Source organism: Lycium ferocissimum, chromosome 3, assembly GCF_029784015.1.
Source record: "Lycium ferocissimum isolate CSIRO_LF1 chromosome 3, AGI_CSIRO_Lferr_CH_V1, whole genome shotgun sequence".
Classification (NCBI taxonomy): Eukaryota; Viridiplantae; Streptophyta; class Magnoliopsida; order Solanales; family Solanaceae; genus Lycium; species Lycium ferocissimum.
The window spans coordinates 31,081,109-31,093,333 of record NC_081344.1 but is presented as its reverse complement, the minus strand read 5'-3'; the positions used below and the strand labels follow the sequence as shown (position 1 = coordinate 31,093,333).

The 12,225-nt window shown below is 37.4% G+C and overlaps 1 pseudogene; it reads left to right on the top strand.

The window, feature by feature from the left end:
• Window positions 1-234: 234 nt before the first annotated feature.
• LOC132051098 (NADH-ubiquinone oxidoreductase chain 4-like) lies at window positions 235-756 on the top strand (annotated as a pseudogene).
• Window positions 757-12,225: the final 11,469 nt, after the last annotated feature.

The window sequence follows — 12,225 nt, the reverse complement described above, 5'->3', positions numbered from 1 at the left end:
ATCTAAATAAAGGTGGTTACGCGGGAAGGTCCCCCCACTACTTCTTCGTCCAGTGGGAGGGGGGAGACTATCCTCTTTACTTCCCACTGGGCGAGAAGTGCACCTAACCCACCTACCTACTCATCAATCACGGTGTTCAGCTGACTTGCAATGATAGACCCCTATTGTATTGGAATTAGGCGCCCATCTTTTTATTGTTGTCAATGAATCTCTTCCATGTTCCATTCTCTTTCTATGTTAGAACATCTCATTGATGTTATTCTGATCTAAGTGGTCTTATTCTTTGTCCCGTGCTAGGAAGCATTACTCCTCTTTTCATTCCAAATTCAAGGATATGACCGATATGATTAATTGTCCATGCTCCTCTCTTATTACTTTTTTGTATCCTCTTTCTTTGGATGCAATTTGATCCTTCTACGCTAAATCTAAATTTGTGGAAAGCCTTCGATGGCTTCCTTATGAAAACATCAAATTTTATTTGGGTATTGACGATATCTCTTTATTCTTCGGGATATTGACCACATTTCTAATCCCTATTTGCATTTTAGCGGGTTGGTCTGGTATGAGAAGTTATGGGAAAGAGTATAATACAACATTTCTAATTCGTGAATTTATAATGATCGCCATGCTCTTCATGCTGGATCTTCTACTATTCTATGTTCTTCCCGAAGTGTGCTAATCCCTATGTTATGCGGAGTTGAGCATCTTCTATTCGCTAGGATAAAGCCTTTCCTCTTTAGGGGCCTTGTGCAATAAACCCCCTACGGGCGATTGTCCGTCATCCTAAAGTAGTCTCCACGAAGCTTTGGGGAAGAGGTAGTCTTGTTTGTAAGCATAGGTTTTACTGTCGAACCCCGCTCAACCCAACTAAGAAGAACCGAACCTGGTAGACATATCTCTTTACTTTTGAGAGGGTAATCTAAGTAGTGGGTACCTAGTAGGATCTCAACCCCCCTACTCGGGTCTTCTATGGATATGTAGTAAGGGGTGTTGCTAGGTGTCTGAAGAGGTTATGTGTGTTCGCGAGAAAAAATTCCTCATCAAGTAAGGTTGGGGGGTGTAGACACACTTGTGCGAATTCGGGTAATAGCTACAAGGGAGAAATCAAAAGGAAACTGTACCAGACCAGGGATAGACGTAAACTCTTAAGCTACCAAAGGTAGGGGTAATCGTCCAGGTCATATTGTGAAGAAAAATGCTGCCCCGCCAAAGCAGACGGGTTGCTTCCTTTGTCGTCGCCGGGGAGCTCTTAGCAAAAATACCTTAGGATAAGTTGCTAAAATAAAGGGGATGGGAGCATCGACCCATTCAGATAATTTCAAAGAAAGACTATTGGTAGTAGGTAGAGTGATTTTTTTCCTCTTCAAAACACAAGGAAATGCAGGCAGGGTAGAGCTCAGCAGAGGGTTCCAGAATAGGGTAGGGTCCTGTCCTTAAAATTCAGATAAGAAAAGAGTTCCAAACCTTTATGCTCTGTACAAGTGCTGCATACAAGTTTCAGGTAGGATGATTGAGAAAGTTTCAACACATTTGAATCGCTCACGTCACAATATTAGTAGTGTAAAGGTCGTAAGTCGGGGGGGGGGGAGGCTACCATAACATAAGGCTATTACTTTCACACCTCTCTCAATCCGCTAGGCGAGCAACCCTACTGTGCCTTATATTTGCTCTACAGGCTGCACGTAATCTTTCTTCCCAACAAGCCCTTTTTTGATTTGGAAGATGGGCATTGCATTCGGTTCAAAAGGCATGGTTTTCAGTATGTCTCTAAATAGTGCCCCTACTAGTCTGGCTAGCTAGTGAGTGGTTCTTTTGGACGGGAAGCAGGCCTGGCCCTATGGGCATGTATCTCCTGCAATGTGAGCACCATTATTCGACACCACGGCACCTACGGCAGGATCCATCATCTTGGCAGGAATTGCTTTAAAACTGGGAACCTACGAGTTTTTATGATTTTCAATACCCATGTTTCTCGAAGAGACTCTTTGTTCCACTCCATTCATTTATACTTTAAGCACGATTGCTATAATATATACTTGCTAGACCACTTTAAGGTAGATCGATCTTAAGAAGATTATTGCTGACTCCTCACTAGCTCATATGAATTTGGTGAATATTGGTATTTTTAGTCGGGTGACGGCCCTACGCGCACGCAATAACAGCACCAACTCTACGAAGTCAGAATCGAATCTTTCTATTGGCTTTCCCAATTCACTCGTGAATAATAATTCATGGGCGTGAAGCGAGTACTTTCCATTGCCGCTCGCTTCTTATTATGGCAACTATGTTTTCGTGGTGAAAATGAACTAAAATCGAGATGAGCATGTTATTTTCAAATCGATTGATAGATAGCCTGATCTGTCTGATAGATCAAAAGAGATAGAGAGGGAGTCTCTCAAGAATAAGGGGAAATCTCCTATTTCTATCTATTGATGAGACAACTATCTATTCTTGATCTATCAAAAAGAAATCAATATGTATCTGATGGAGTCTACATCGTACGTAGAGGGCCTCCGTAATGTTTTTTATATACAGAGACTCATGCCCGCGCACTGTATGATTGAGTTTTACTTGCTCAACGAACTCGATCTCCTTTATGTCTTTCTCTGCTGGGCCCCATTCGGGGTTTTTGTCAAGTTCGTCTCGCTTCTCAAAAAAGAAATCCATAAAGTCTTCGGTAGGATTGGCAGCATCCCCCCTCAAGGCACGATTCCGAGACAAAATCTCTTGAAAGAGAAAAATACATGAATGTTTTGTCTCACGATTTGCAGATCCCTATTCCGGAAATCGAGTAATGATAATAATCTCTCGAAAGCCACTTTTAGAGAGTCCAGTTTTGACTTGACCAATACTCCCCTTCACCTTATCAAGTAGAAAAATGTTATTTTCCCTTTCGAGCTTTGTGACGGTTCGCATTTTTGCGGGCGGGGTTAGCGCTCGGAAAAGCTACTTCGAAATTGTTGGCGCTCTGTCAAATTTTATTTTAATAGAGTCACCACCTAATTTTTAGAAAATTAGGAAAACCAATTTTGAAGGGTTTATTCATACACCGTAAAAAATTCTTCTTAATTATTCATACACCGTGAAAAATCTTTCTTAATCCAAAGTTCTAGGTAAGGGCTCGTGATCAACTAGGGTAGGTGTTAGGCACCCTAGTATTAAGGATCCGCACTATACGGTTGACCTTCGAATTCCAATGTGTGGGTATTTGCAAGAACTGTTTATTTGGTATTTATTTCCCAAAAAAAAAAAGTCTGTCAATTTGCATATCATCTTTTGAAAAGAATTGAACATATTCCCTTTACATATAGGGTATTTAGGATTGGATTTATAATATCCGGATCCAATTAGTTATATATAAGGATAATATTAGTTTTGATAAAAAATTCTTTAAAAGTATGGGATAAATAAATTTTGTTCATGCTTGACTCATACATGGTCCGGGTTAATCCGTTTAATACGTTTTTTTTATAACGTTCTTAACTAAAACTTTATGTTTACAAATAGTTTACATGGATTTAATTTGCAAGAGTCTGTTTACATAATCAACTAAATTTTGGTACTGGAATTTATCTTTAAAACTCAATAGTTTATAACATACGTTTTTTGACATGGGCTTTGGCCCAAATTTATGCTCTTTTTTCTAAAAAAAATGATTAAGGTATGTTGGGTTTTTCGCCCAAATTCTCATTTCTTCTTTTAACTATTGGGCTCGGCCCAAAACATGTTTTATGTTTTCTCTTATCTTTTTCTGAAAAAATTTGGTTAAGTTGGGCCTAAAAAATGTGATTTTAGGTTGGGCCTCAGCCCTCAAAATTCCTCAATCTTTTGGCTGAATCTAGTCCAGAAAATATGTGCATTTTGGTATATGAATACACTACATATGTATAAATTTAAAAATCATTTTTTCTGACTGGTTTTTTAGCTCAAAGAAAGAACTTATTTCTGGCATTTAAAGCTGTTACTTACACGCATTTTTGAAACCTATTTTTTCTGCCTAGACTTTTGGAAAACTGAGTTAATAAGAAAAACGTTCCTCTTTAAAGAAAAAATATCAAGCCTAGTCTTTCTTTGTTTAGGGAAAATGATAACAATACATTTTTTTAGTAAAATGAAACTAATCCTTTTCATTCCTTTACCGATTTTAGCCATTTTTATTCTTTCGGAAAACGTTTATATTAATCCGGGGTTTTGAAAAATCACGTTGGGGGGCCTAAGGTCGAACTAAACGGCATATGTACCGTTTACCTAAGATGCCTAGTCCAAACCATAAATGATTCCAATAATAGTGTGAGTTTGTTTTACAACATACAAATACAACACTTTAATCAATAAAGGAACTAGCATAATGAAATTTAAGGAAAGAGGGATATGCTAGGGGTGTACCAAACCCCTAATGGACCATTTTTACCCATGGTTGGGCCTTCATATCATTCTTACCCATGACTGGGCCTTCAATAAAAATTAGCTTCCCTTTTCTCTTCTTGGACTTAACAGTTTTTGCAAGGAAATTTTCTATTGGGCCTTTGGCCCAACAGGGTGTCTAGACTCAGCCCAAATGGCCATGCGGTAGTGGGGGAAAGGAAAAGGAACAAAATTAGTCTATGTTTGTTGAACCTATCACTAGCATAATTATACGCATATATATACATGTATATCCAATTTGATTACAAGTGCACAATTAAAGGACTTGATCATACACTGTTGGCTTCACCGAACTGCAACTCATACCATATGTTACGACCCAACCGGAGGGCCATGACGTGCACCTGGTGCTAACCCACTCGGCCACCCCTTATCGTACATTCACATTTACGTCTAGGTGAGCCACATGGCCTATGCATGATTTCTATACATCAATAATCCTAATCTCATTGGGCAACAACACATTCATATCATCATCAACAACTATGCCCATATTCATATATACAAGCCGACAAGGCTAAAAAAATGATGTACAAATTATGAGCCGACAAGGCTACAAGACATCTAACCATACACAACTGTCTACGAGCCTCTAAGAAGAGTATGTCACATCATATAGGCCGGACAGGGCCCCGCCATGCCCATATGTATGTACACAAAAGAATAATACCCAAAAGTTGTAGCTCCGGATGAAATGGAGCTCCTCTATGTAGTCCCTGAATAAGAACTCTATGGATCAAGTCTGTCTCCCTGTCCACTTGCGGGCATAACGCAGCGTCCACAAACAAAGGACGTCAGTACGAATAATGTACTGAGTATGTAAAGCATGATCAATATTAGAGTAGGAGCATAAGAAATAGTGGGAAACAAAGTCGCGTAAGGAATAGCATAAGATAGAAAAATCGGGAGGTAATAGAGCCCTTTGTACCTCTAGTGGCCATCATCATATTTACTTGTCTTTCATAAGGGCCTTCCATTTCCCATGCTTACTCATGCATATATACATACATATACATATTCTTATTCGTATTTATACCATACCCGACCACAAAGATTCGGTGATTCACATACCCGGCCATGACAAGGCTCGGTGATTAAACATACCTAGCCCTACCAAGGCTCAGTGTTATCCGTACCCAACTGCAGAGGTGCGCGCGCGATAGGTATCGTACCCGGCCATATAAGCTCGGTGTTACATAATAGTCATACATTCTTAGACACGTATACATAAAAGTCCATAAGTATCATCAACATCATTGCCATCATCGTTTTCGTTAGATCTATCCTTAAAGGATCAACTATCATATAAAGGAGGTACTAGTATCGTGAAAGTATCGAGAATCATGAGCTTTGGTAATCTTAGAGATAGAGTCATTTGGAAAACATTATGGAACTCATGAAAGGATATATATATATATAGCAAGGGAACTATGCCTTAATGAAAGAAGGGTTAGCCTTACATACCTCTTCGTCTTCTTAACTACTTAACGTTCACCGTCGTAGCTTGAACAATCTACATTAGAAGGATTCATACCATGGTTAAGCCTTAATGATACTCTTAAATTCAAACTAGAATAATTCATGATCTAATGAAAATTAGGCAGCATTTCCCCTATTTCGTCAACTTCCACCATATTACAAAACAACTCCGAAGCATCCATAATACACCCACAATATCATAATCAAGTAATCACATTCCATTAAGCCTTCAGAATTCATCCTTATGTTCAACTTATACCAACAACCTCACACCCATTTTAGCACATTTTCATACAATGCTTCCTTACCACTATTGCTACCTTCCATAACAAGATTATACCCATATCATACTACAAATCATGACTCAAGTTAGCTTACTACTGAAAAACATCATAAAAGTTACATTTAGCCCTCATTTTCTACTTTCTTCTTCTACCCAAGTTCTTCAACAACCAAGCATTCATGATGACATGAAATAAGTAGGGTTGGGCGTTCGGTATTCGATTCGGTATTTTCAAAGTTCGGGTTCGGTAATTCGGTAATCGATAATTGAAAGTATATACCAAATACCGAACTTTCAAACTTCGGTTCGATAATTCGGTAATCGGTAAATCAAACTTCGGTTCGGTACGGTATTCGGTAACACCATATTGAATTCGAAGTCCACTGTGAGATTTGCTTACCTAGGCAAGAGTCATACTGATACTTCACAAACATCACAATTTTGTTTGATGTCTCATTTTCCTTATAGCACTAGTGTAGGACAAAAATGATTGTTTAACCACTAATTGGATTAAGGCAAGATGCACATTATTTTAGAAAACGAGACAAAAAACTTGACGTGATGCTACATAAAAACAATATAATGCTAACTCAACATTACAACCAATTGCATTTCGTATAATCCACTATTCGTCTAATATACCCAACCGTACGCCAAAATTTCAAATCTCCTAATTAGCGTTTTTCGAAATATAAAAAGAAATAAAAGATTCTACTAGTATTTAAAATTGATGTAATAGTCGAAAGTTACCTCTCGCTCGAATCATAACAAGATAGTTATCATATCCATCCAACTAAAGAAAGGAAATTAATAAAGTTTATCGAGAAAGTTCCTAAGCAGCTCCATCCTTCTTTCTTTCTGCTCATTTCAAGTTTTAGCTAATAACACATTAGAAAACCAAAGGCATAATTCTTAAGCAACTCTTTAAACTTGCATCCTCTTTTAAAGTACCCCAACTCTCAAAGCAGAGTACCTAAACTGTTTATGCCAGTTGCTAACTCGAATAAAGGAGGTGGAATATAGTAGTTGACAACCAAGTTAAAGATGAGCCATAATACAATGAATTAGAGAACCACTAATTATCAATTCGATTAGAGGGGAATATATAATAGATGATTCACATGACCGACTACAACTAATTTTGCAAGAAACATAGTACATTAAACTATTAAAGCAAATAATCAATGGAGGTGTACCTTGAAATTGTAAAAGTGAGAATTAGGGTTGTTGGAGACTTGGAGCCAGAGGGATTAAGGATTTTGTGATTTTGTTAGAGCTTTTGTGTGTGTGTAATCTGTTAGGACTTAGGTCATTAGGGATTTTTAAGTGAAGTGAGTAGTGACGGTGCTATTGTTGATTTTATGATTTTAGCCTTTTAGATTGAGTGATGGCAGCCGGGTAGGCCTAGCCTATTGGGAATGGGCTGGACTAATAATTTAATTACAATGGGCCTTTAGGCTTTAAGTGTATTTATTTCGGTATTCGGTATTTACCGAATTACCAAACGGTATATTTTTAAATACCGAAACCGAAATACCGAATTTTATATTTTATTCCCGAAAATCGAACTGAATACCGAAATACCGAATACTGAAATACCGAAATAGCCGGTTCGGTTCGGTAATTCAATTTTCGGTATTTTATGCCCAGCCCTAGAAATAAGCATGAAAACTAACCTTTTATCTCATGGGAATGAGCTTTGGAGCAGCTATCAACTTAGGTGAAAACCCTAGCTTCAATACCTAAGAATCTCTTGTAGTCTACTAACCCTAGCAAGGCTTTTAACACATGGGTACCTTGATTCTTGCCTCTTGATCTTTGTTTTCTCTTGGATTGGGGTGGAATATGCTTGGAGAAGGGTTTTGAGCTCTCAAGACTTGTGGAAGATGAAAAATGAAATAAATGAACAAAGGCCATCTATTTATACAAAACATAAAAATTCAGCTAGATGGACTTATACGGACCACTTATACAGCCCGTATAAGTGGACCGTATAACACCACCATGGGAAAGTCCCTTTCTGAAATAGGTCAAGTTATACGGCCCCCCTTATATAGACCGTATAAAGTTATACGGACCGTATAAGTGGTCGTATAACACCACCAAGAAAATGACCCTTTTTGTGAAGGTCATGTTATACGGACCCTTCTTATACGGACCGTATAAAGTTATACGGACCGTATAAGTGGCCGTATAACTCCCAGTTATGCGAAACTTCCTCTCGTTGATTCGTTTGACTTCCAATCCTCGTGGAACCTTCTTGGCACTTACATAATACTTTATTAACCATACAATAGGCCCTATAGCAGTCCCTCAAGACATCACCAAATAAACATTAGCTCAATCATAGCGGAAACCTTTCCGAACACGACTTACATTTCACTTCCTTCAACAACTAAACTTAACATATTCACATGACTTCAAAATCTTATAGTATCCACTTTAAGCTATCTAACTCTTCCCTTAATCTTGTAAGGATTTCATAATCACCTTAAGCTCACATTATCCTATTCACAAGGCAACAAAATTCAGAATTTTCGAGGTGTAACACCATACCAAAGGGAAAAGGTTCTCACCACTCTTATTTCGGTCGCCGCACAAGTTCCAAGGGGTTTCACGAACCTCAGGCATGGCTGGACATCGGGGAATGGCTAGACCTATCCCCCAAACCACCTAAAACTCCCCAAAGCAGTGTTGCCATAGTATACAATCAGAGCAAGTATCATCACATAGGGAAGTAATTCAAATACAAATAACATTAAAAGTAAACTCAAAGTCATGACAGAGAGACTGAGGCAGATATTGTAATGCAATGATGTATAAAAATAACATAACAGCTTCAAGATACTTAGTCAAATAGGTGATACAAACAAACTATCCTCTTTTACTCATGTATGCATGCTGCCTATAATTGGCCCATTCTCTCAAATACACATGGTATACTTCATATATAAATATGTGATGTGTATACCAAGTGTATACCATCTGTATTCCTTTCCCTTTTCATTAGCCTCTATATATTCTGTGTATATCCACACTCTGTGTGTTTAACTTTAGGCTTCAAGATCATTTCATTCACCTAATTAATCCTTGTCCCTTAGAACAGTACCAAAATATATAAACTAAAGCTGATTCAAGTCTAATTTAATTCCTGTACTTATCAAATGAATGATTCACTAGTTTCTCTTGTTAGCAAACCTCATAGTAGTAAGTGAGAACTGCTTAATATAGTAACAGAAACACAGTAGGGAGATGCAGATAAAGAGAAAAAATCCTATAACTTAGGATCACCAAAACAGGGTTGGAACACCAAGAAGTCTAAAACTAGAACAACATTAACTGAACTGAGACTGTGCAGTTCATATTCTCAGGAAAAACCACAGAAATGAACCTTTATCTTAGTCAAGCAGTAGTAAGAGCATATACACAACAATTTCATGTAAATTGTTATTTGAATAAAAAGGAGAAAGGACCAGCTATGTATGTCACTAAGTCTAACAGAAAAAAGAATGGCACAAAATTTTAAACAATTCTTTGCAACTCAGGATTTTTTAACTCCTAACAGGACACTTGTTATCAACCCACTTTCCTTAGAAAGAAAGCAAAATCACCCTATTGAAATAGCCAGTTTCCTCTTCTTAACTTCCTAAGTTCCCTTTAGACATTTAAACAAGTTAACTTTCCCACCCCTTTCTATTTCCAACCCTTTGATAAAATGGTGAGATTTAAGGAAGACCAATGCACCCTCATGACAGCAATGCTCCCAATGGTCCATGGGCTGTGTCATGACACCCCTCATTTGGAGAGTAGGTACTATGAGTCAAGCTAAGCTTGACCCCTTCCTGCCCCCTCCCTGCCCCATATTTGAGATGTCTTGCAAAGACCACCTTATGCCAAGTGGTTCAAACTATTTCAAGAATACTCACAAAATCCTCAAACAACAACATCAAACCAATTTCAGCTTATCACTATTTCATTTTTTGACACAGACCCAGTGTTTAGTTATCTCATCCCTATAGTTCTAGATATGATAGGATTTTAAACAAACTAACAGTATAGAGACAAACCTTATTAAACGCAGCACCATTTTATCTTTTCAATCCAAGTTACACTACAATGCACATCAAAGTCTAAACGCAACAGTTTAGGTGCAAGAGTAAGGATTCTCACCAACATTAGGTTAACTAAAATGCCCCTTATCCAAATTCAAACTATGTCTAATACACAACACAGACAGGTCCACACATAAATGTATCATACAGGTTTTATGGAACATATTCACTCTTAAGCAACACAGAGTAAACAAGTTTGAATTCTGAAACATGGGTCTAGGTCCTGATGATAACTTACTCTTAGAACATAATCAATGGCAGTTTTTAATCCTTTTAATTATGGTAGAAGATGTGGAAGCCCCTCACTCTTTGCTTTAACTTGGTTTTAAATAGCATAAAATCTCAAGGATCCCCCAAGGCATGATAAACTCTTCCTAACCAATCCTGAGATCTCTGTGAATCCCACAGTCATGGGAACAAGGTTTAGGAGACAAGGAAACCTCAGGGTCCTGAAAGATAAACAGGAGAGGGTGAGGTCATCACCTCTCCATTCCTCTCCTGAGTCTTACTTTCAGTAAAAAGGGATCAAATGCCCCACTAGTCACTATCTCCAGTTCATGCTAAAGCTCACCTTTTACTCTCCCAAGGCAATCTTAACTCCCTTACCTTATCCTCATGCCTAATGGCTATCACCAAGACCTTTTTAAAATATTTAATGAGCAGTAAGCATCATTCAAAACTGCACATTACCACCTAATTGAACCAATGGTAATCTAACAACAAACATCAATCAGACCAGTATCACATAAACTAACTAGTAAATAACAAAATAAGCAAAAAGGATAAAATGTTACCTTTTTAAAGTGCAGTCGTGGTCAAAATTGAACTTGAAAGCCTTTTGTGCTTTCAAAATCAAACTCAGCCACACCAGACTCAAAAACAAGAAAGAAAGAAAAAGTTTAGAACAAAGAGAACCTCAACCTAAGTCAAAATCTTTAAAAATTTCATACTAAGAGGCTTGAATGCGAAGTTTCTAGCCTCTTTAATTTTTTTTCCCCAATTTTCTGACCTTTTTTCATGGCGAGGGTGGGGTTTTATTTATAGAACCCCAAAAATTATTCAAACCCTCAAAGTGACGATGTGGGACAATTAATCTTTCCTAGAAAATGAACTTTCATAGCAAATCTATCGCTTAAAATGACTAATCAACAAATGAACGGCCAGATCTGAGCCTCATTCGACTCAATCCAAACCCTTCACCCCCAACCAATGGAAATCAAGCAAATGAACACAATACAATAAAAATCAGACACAATAATCAACTTTTACTAAGTAATTTCAAAGAAAAACAAAAGTAAAAGAAATTGTTACCGATTTTGGAAAGATATAGGTAAAAGCAACCTTTGAATTAATTCTTTGCACATAAATAACACTGCAAAAGCTGTGTACTTCACACTTGCACTGTAATATTTCCATTTTTGGGACGAGAGAGAAGGGAAAAGGCAGGCGGCGGCTTAGGGTTTTGCAAGAAAGAGGAAGATAGAGAAAGGGGAAGGGGAAGGGTCGTTTGAAAATAAAAATAAAAGGCGATATACCCCCTTTATCTACATTGAATGAGTTGGGCCGGGTCTTGGCCTGTTTTGGGTTGGACTCGGTCCAAAAAAAATTATATTAAGGCTGGCTCTTTTTTTGTAGTGTATACATATACACGTATACCTAGTGTATACTTATATATATAGAGAAAAACAGATAATTTAATAATTAGATAAAAATTAAAATTGATTATTGGTAATAATATTTTAATTATAGACAAAATTAGGATATAATTATCCTATTAAAATAATTTAAAAATGGCCAACTGTGTAAATGGGCTTGAAATTGTGAATATGGCCTTAATTGATTTTATTCCAACTGATTATTTCAATTATGACCACATTTGGCCTTAATTGACTTTAATCTAACTGGTTATTTCAATTATGGCCATAT